The sequence below is a fragment of the Medicago sativa genome, chromosome 1, assembly GCF_051527215.1.
Source record: "Medicago sativa cultivar Bolivia chromosome 1, Bolivia_mono, whole genome shotgun sequence".
Taxonomy (NCBI): domain Eukaryota; kingdom Viridiplantae; phylum Streptophyta; class Magnoliopsida; order Fabales; family Fabaceae; genus Medicago; species Medicago sativa.
The window spans coordinates 67,506,722-67,511,902 of NC_140749.1; the positions used below are offsets into that span (position 1 = coordinate 67,506,722).

The 5,181-nt window shown below is 33.0% G+C and overlaps 1 pseudogene; it reads right to left on the reverse strand.

Moving 5' to 3' along the window:
- Nucleotides 1–451: 451 nt before the first annotated feature.
- LOC146956640 (AT-hook motif nuclear-localized protein 20-like) lies at nucleotides 452–2,896 on the reverse strand (annotated as a pseudogene).
- Nucleotides 2,897–5,181: the final 2,285 nt, after the last annotated feature.

Here is a 5,181-nt window from a genome sequence, read left to right on the forward strand (position 1 = left end):
GAGGCGTATCCTGATGGACATCCAAGGGGGAGTGTTATGAATGATAAACTTAGTGGATGTCCATCCATAATCTTCCACCTTCCTATAACCCCACTAGTGAATGTATGGTTAGTGGTTCTTAATTGGTTTGATCATTCACTTGCTCAATTGTGTCTTATAAATACGACTCGTATTTTAGTGTAATGACACACTTGTAAAGAGAATAAGGCAAAAACTATCATATTCTCTATCTTTGATCATCTTCTCTATTTTTGATCTAGTCATTTAGTTTATTTCATAACGATAATTCATATACATCAATATTACTAAGAACTAAGCAATATGCTTCCTCACAGTCTTCTTCACAATACTCTATCCTTCAAAATACAAGACAAATTCACGAGTCTAAATTTGATTTTTAGACATATGATCTCTACCTCTCTAAATAATTGGCAAATCCATACAACTCAACTCAATAAGGTGGTCTTCCATGGGCAGCAGCCCAGTCAAGGGCCACATGTCCCATCTGCCCTCCATTATTTGGCAACAAATTTTGTAGCAAATTATTCAAAGGCATGGAAGAAGGATCTGGAAACCCACCCTACAACTGATGACCAATTCTCGATGGAGGCGATCCACCAGATGCTCCTCCACCTTGCACACCTCCCGCAGAACTAGGATTTTCATTATTATCATTACCATCATCATCACGTGGAAGTATCTCATAAGTAACATTAGTAAAACTAGCGGCAATAAGCATAACAAGTCAAACTACAACAAGAGTTACAACATCATAACCTCCAACTACTTGACACTGACCTCCAGTCAGGTACACTATAAGACTAGTTGAACCTAGTTGAGTAGGTCTGGGTAGAATTGTCCCAGTTAAGGACTAAATATCAAACCTACCATGAAGTGCTACAACATCACCAGGAGTTGAAGTTTGTCTAGGAGTGACATTAACTACATAACCCTTCCGCGGAGATCACAAACACCGCATTGACGCTTTCTTTCAAATTGCGCTATGCTTTTTCGCTATATCAGCTACACCGGTTACCAACTTCGACTGCATCTTCTCTAGGTTCATCTTTGTTGTCGTAGTCTTCTTCTTCATCGTGATTTCCATTAATTGTTAGGTTTGGGTTGTGGTGTTTGTTTAAACCACTTGGTGAGTGGGTTCTTGGGTCAACACTAGATAACCCTCCTTGAATTGTCCACCAAGGATTACCCAGAACTGTTGTTGTAGTATTTCTACACTTAATAAGAAAAAGATGATGGTTTTGTTGATGAGATGAAGAGAAACCAATTGAGCTTGATTAATTTTGTTCGATTTTAGTTGTTTGTTGTGATGTATTAGATATATGGATGAAACAAAAAAGTCAAACACAATAAGAGAGCTGAAAATGGAACAAAAGGGATAAGTATGTTTATAATAACCTAACATATGATGATCACTCACCAACTTACTCAAATGGATGATGATATGGTAAATGAAAATGAGGTGCTTAGAAGAAAGAATTAGGTGCAATTACTGGGTGGGAATCAAGTAAAGGGTTTGACTAAAAAAACATTGTCTAATTTTTTTTCCATTTATTTGTTTTGTTTATTCTATTGGTTACAAGATAGAAGATATACCAAGCCTTTCACAGACTCAACTCAAGTACAAAGAGAGAGAATTAAGAAATTGAAAATTAGAACATAAACGGTGAGACAAAGGTGTTATAATAATGGAGTAATTAGAGAAAAAAAACGAAACTAACTGTTTAAGGAGGACAAATTAAGGAGAGAAGAAGTGTTTTTGAATGAATTGATTTCATTATTGTTGGTGTGAGGTGTGTTGTTGATAACATAAGGAGATAAAATGTTTTCTTACTTAATTTATTGATTTTGTCTTTTAATAACATTGTTCATAAATTATAAAAAAATCTCACGTTAGTTAAAAATTGAGATTAAGAATAGTTTATAAGCATCGATTTTACTTAAATCATACCAACAAAATTGTGATTGTTTACACAAGACTCAATGAAAAAAAATATCAAAAAAATGTGGTGAAGTCGACTTGATATTAGAACATGCATTTATATGGAGGAATTAGATTACATTGATGTAGCATTTAAGTGATATTGCACCACTTAATAAAATTTAACGAATACAAAATTTAAAAATATCTATGGTTGAACTGAACATTTATATCATTATATAATTCATCAATGTAAACTTTTACACAAATCTGAAATCATTTGATATGTTATTGACTCATCAAGACTAAGGTATTATGAGCTTTTATTGAACATCGTTAATCTTAATGTTCCTCCGTATCAAATAGAGTTAGAGTTATGTAAAGTTTACATGATTGATTGATGTTGTGGTGTCCGATCAATGATTGATTGGTGGGAATTTGGGGGAGCGATCAAGGACAGAGGCTAATACTCGTGAAAGAATGTTGTCATATTTTAAGTGTATGTTAAACTCCTACACATAATAGAAATATAGATATTAAACTATATAAATGAGAAAACTCATATACATGATCTAAGATTTAGATGAAAATGTGTATATTAAAATCGTTGAGCTTGTAATATATCCTCTTATATTTTAATTAATATAAGTTTGTTTGTTTGTTTTTGTAGTATAATGAGAATGAAGAATAGTAAGCATTTGAAACTACTTTGAGAGGTTCTCGTAAATTAGGGTTTTGTGCGGGCAGGCAGGTTGGGGGGGCGGGGACGTCATTTTCCCGAGGCCCAATATAAACCTATATAAGTTACCATGAGATGAGTGGGTCCATAGTGAGTGAGAGTGGGTCCATGCAACCGTTGCAAGGAAGAAGAAGAAAGACATACATATTGGTAACCCTTTCAACCTTGTAAGTTGTACTCATTTCAGCTACTAGCACACTATCCAACCCCACACACATTGTTAATAGTTTGGTTGTTTTTTCATTTTTCTTTTCAACAACAGTTCTTCTTTTTTACTTTTATTTTTATATATTTTGTTCACAAGAGTTACTCATATTTAAAACATGATAGAGAACTAAATGATAGGATACTTAGTTGAGTCAATAAATTATTAGTGTAAATATGTTATTTAGTGATTTTTATATACTAGTTATTCTTTGTAACTGCTATGTTTATAGCACTTTTGCAGTTCTTCTCTAATGAGACAACACACTTAATATGTAGTATTATGAATAGATCATGACCATCCATGTGGCATAATCTTGAACACCCTAAGAAAGTATTAGATTTTTTTTTTTTTTGTGGTGGCCGAGGTTCGAACCCCAGACCTTACATATATTATGCATCGTCCCTACCAACTGAGCTAAACTCACGAGGACAAGAAAGTACTAGAATCACAGTAATTAAAAATATAACAACTTATATTTATAAAAAAATTTAATAACATATTTAAACTAATAGTTTATTGGCTCAGCTAAGCATCTTATCTCTAATATTGACACATCTTTTAAAGTATTTCAACATTAATTTGGCTACACATTGTGAGAGACAAGCGCCTTTGCTAGACCCAATTTCGTTGGTTTTTCTATAAATTCTTCTACTCTCATTTTGGATATATATTTCTATGCATCCTTCTATTTAATTTTTACCAATAAAAATTAAATTACAGTTTACCATTTTTTTTATCCTACAATGAGTGACATACGTGTGTTCATTTGAAGCATGACAAAAGGCTCCTTAGACAAAGTCGAAGACAATCTGAATCAATTAGATATTTTATACCAAATCGCACTAGCAAAGTATATCACAATAAATGCACAGTTTTATCATCGCAATAAAATATTGATCCCACATAAACTTCTGAATCTCAAGGTTTATTTGATGGTAAGTGGTGTCAAACCAAAGATAATATTTATAGGCTAAACATTATTACATCCATGCATTAACATCACAAGCATCAGATTGAATAACAATTATACAAATAAATGGCGAAAAGAAAAACCACTAAGCATGAGTTTATAGAGCTGCAACGGTCGTAGCCCACCATTACGGCTGACCATAAAATTTTTGTTTTGAATGCATGATCATTTGCCTTCTCCCATCATTTTTAGATAACGGTTTCGAAACTTGATAGTCTGATTTCTCAAGTGGGTGTTGGGTTATTTTCCACCCGTTCATTGAAAATGACCTTGATTGCATTAGGTCTTGGCTTGGACAAAAGGCTTGGTAGATTCTAGTATCTTCTTACACCATTGAACCAGATATCTCTCATATTACCTATTTATTCAAAATATAGTAAAAAGAAAATAAAACTTAAATAAAAATATAATTTTGAAAGAAAAAAACATTATTAGAAAATACAATAAAATATAGTGTTATTACATAGTCATAAGTTGTAAATAAATGGTTTTCCTTTTCCCTAATTCGTACACGAAACACATAGCGGCTTAAAACCTCCACCATAAACGTCTGTCTTCGAAAGATTAGCTCTTGTTGGCAACCACACCATAATTAATTTTCGAGAAGATCAATGAATTTTAATGAAGCATAGCTTTTACATAGTTTTCCCATTTCAAGATTAATTTTCAACCCCAAGTCTAAATATTCTTTATGCAATGACATCATAAAAAGTTTTCAGAAAACTTCACTTAACACATTACTTAATCAATACATAGGACCAAAAAATGATTTCTCCAAATTCTCAAGTTTTTTGAATACCATAGTGTTGAACCAATCTCCTTCGATACCTCTCATCAAACCCATCCCACAAAGATCCCTCCACTATAGAGATTTTTAACTTGACCTTGTACCTCTCGACACGTTCGAATCAACTCGTATTCCAACCCCATATTTTTGAAATATCACTTCCTTCCAATGAGATTATATTAGCTCCCCCAACAGCCACTGCCTCCACTTTTTCAAAAGTGACATGTTCATATTTCTTAAATGTTTTACTCCAAAGACCACCTTCTCTCCTTTGGATACCTACTAGGGTCTTCCAATTAGTCATTTGTGTCTTGAAGAAAGACAAATAAAAAATTGAAATTGAAGCAAGAACCAAATTGCTTAGCACCACCTTACTTACCACCCAAAGTTATACATCTATTCTTTCAAGATTTGACTATACTCTCAACCACTTCCACCACTGGTTTCTATGTAGAAACCTTCCATAAGTGGTGTTAATAAAACCGATTTATAAATGGTGTTAATAAATGAAAGGTAACTCCCTAGACTTTGTAATTCA